This window comes from Penaeus monodon, chromosome 8 (assembly GCF_015228065.2).
Source record: "Penaeus monodon isolate SGIC_2016 chromosome 8, NSTDA_Pmon_1, whole genome shotgun sequence".
NCBI classification, from domain to species: Eukaryota; Metazoa; Arthropoda; class Malacostraca; order Decapoda; family Penaeidae; genus Penaeus; species Penaeus monodon.
The window spans coordinates 37,131,707-37,134,206 of NC_051393.1; the positions used below are offsets into that span (position 1 = coordinate 37,131,707).

Consider the following 2,500-nt stretch of genomic DNA (forward strand, 5'->3'; position numbering starts at 1 on the left):
AGGAAAAATGACGAAAAGTATTAAATACTACTTAATCACATTTTCAGTGGCAAAAAAATAATATTTTGCCGTAATTGTAACAAAAAACTCATGGCCTGGCCATACATGCCCCGGAATACTGGACATGCGCACCATGGCATGTATGTACATGCATACAGATAGTCCAGGCATGCCATGGCATGTATGTACATGCCACCCATCGGCAGAGGGTTAACAAAATATAATAAGAAATTAAGTTTACTACATTTATTTCTTGATGAAAAAAAAAAAAAAAAAAAAATGTCATTCTGCTTTTCTAAGGTAGTAGAAGCTTCACAGTTCTACTTACATAAGCCTTGCTTTGGAAATTGGAACTCTCATATATGTTGCTTTGAGATAGCTTTAGGAGTTGCCAGAACTTTTAGCTCTCCTCCATGACAGATGAAATCTCTTCCATTTCCAGGTTTTGTCTCTTCCTCCAGAAAAGACAAGACCCTTGTCTAGATAGATGCCTCTGTATCCACCTTGGGCACTGCCTTTAAAAATTATTAAGCCATGTTTTTTTATGGGCTGCCTTGACCTTCCTGTGATCGCCCTGTGATTGCCTCATTATTCTTTCAGAATAATGAGGCAAGAGTCCACTTTTGGCAAATCCACTCCTGATGTATTTTGTACTGAGGTATTTCTGATAAAGAGACATGATAATTTGTGTAAAGTTTGCCTGTGCTACATATTGGCTTTGTACAGTTTCCCACTCCCTTACAAACTTAGCCCAGAGAACCAACACTGACATATAAGAAGCTGCATGAAATGTGTAGTGTTTGGAGGGAGCCAGTAATTGAAACCATTGCAGAGATATTCATTCTTTCTTACAGTAAAGCAGTAGCCAGAGGAAAATTTCTTGGCCATTATAAGATTTATCCTCTTGCGGGGGTAGATGATCATTGTTGGTGAAATGCAAGCCAACACTGTTATTTTGATCTTGTAAACAAAAAATTTTTTTTTCTATCCTTTGTGACAGTACTTTTCCTACTGATGGGGATAGACAAAATCTAGTTTTATCCATGTTGAAATTTTGAGTTGCATCCTCCAGAGCATTGGTGGCATCAAATTCCTTAAAAAGTCAAGAATAGAGTGAAACCACTGAATCACTCTAACACTGACATTCTTTCTTGCTGACTTAATGATTCTGGTATGTGGAATGTCTTTTTTAAGGGACCAGAACTTCTGTTTGTATTCAGTTCCAGTTAATACCTTTCTTCATCCTGTAGGGTGGCCTTTACAGCATTAAGCACTTTTGTTTTTGTAACTGGATGTGCCCGCTTAATTGAGCTGGTAAAATAATTGTTAGGAACTTTTGCATAGAATAGGTAGAAGAGTTTTTGTTCCAGTAAAGTGAAACCAAACTGAGCATACAGTAAAACACTTTAAGGAAAAAATTTATTATACCGTTGGAAGTAGCTCTTGCAATTATGAGAATGCTTAGATTTAGTTTCGATAAATTTAAACTGAAATATGCAGAGATTATCAAAAACAATGTTTAAATGCAATTATTATTACATATTTTTGTCTTCAAAGACTTCTTGCAAGACATTTTCTAAATAGTGACATCTTTTCTGTGTAGCCATCCATGTTGCATTCTCTGACTTCTTTATTTTTTCAGTGATATTGTACTTCATAGATATAAATTTATTTTACTAGAATAATTGTTGAAGAAAAGACTGTTTATTTATTATAATCATAGTTTTACTTCACACAAAATGTCCAATATGTATGCAGTTCATAATACCCTGTCTGGACATGTGTCATATGCAATAGTGGTTTTGCACACTGCATCATAAATGGGGACGTCATTCAAATAGATATCACATCACTGCTTCTCAAAGTATTTTGACCCTATTGCTATATACTGATAGAGTGAGGGCCAGATTTCTGCCATATGCTGCATATACTCTTGTAAGGAACACTTTGAAAAAAGTGAGTCTTAATTGGTCAGAGTGGCATTTTAATCCATTTAGTATGCACCCCCCCTCTTACTCCCCCCCTCCTGTCTCCCCTCTTTTGTGCCTTGTCTTAATTTAGGGCTTGGATTTATTTCAGGCTTAACTGTCCATCTGAAACAAAGTGAGAACAAGATGTGCAGAGTAACTGGTTTTAATTTGAAATTTTATGACCTCACTCACATTAGCTTTTGGTTAAGTGATGTGTGAAAAATGTCATCCTTTCTTGCATTTTTCTCTGCTGCATCCAGATTAATGGAAATAAAAGTTCACCATATTCAGGGAATATTGGTAGATTATTCTAGTTTATTTTGAGCATAAAAGATTTTAATGTTGTTAATTTTGTTTTTGTGTAGTTTTTTTTCTCAGTTGCATCCTAATTGGGGGGGAGATTCTAATTGGGAAGTTTACCCTTTATGGCTCCACAAGTACTCAGCTACCAAGGAGCTCTCTCTCTCTCTCTCTCTCTCTCTCTCTCTCTCTCTCTCTCTCTCTCTTCTCTCTCTCTCTCTCTCTCTCTC

At 36.1% G+C, this 2,500-nt stretch overlaps 1 protein-coding gene across 7 annotated transcripts in view; it reads left to right on the forward strand.

Annotated features, from left to right (window-relative positions):
- LOC119576329 (cyclic AMP-dependent transcription factor ATF-2-like) overlaps positions 1-2,500 on the forward strand; it is a 165,397-nt gene that overhangs the window by 71,828 nt on the left and 91,069 nt on the right. The gene's annotated exons all lie outside the window — the stretch shown is intronic.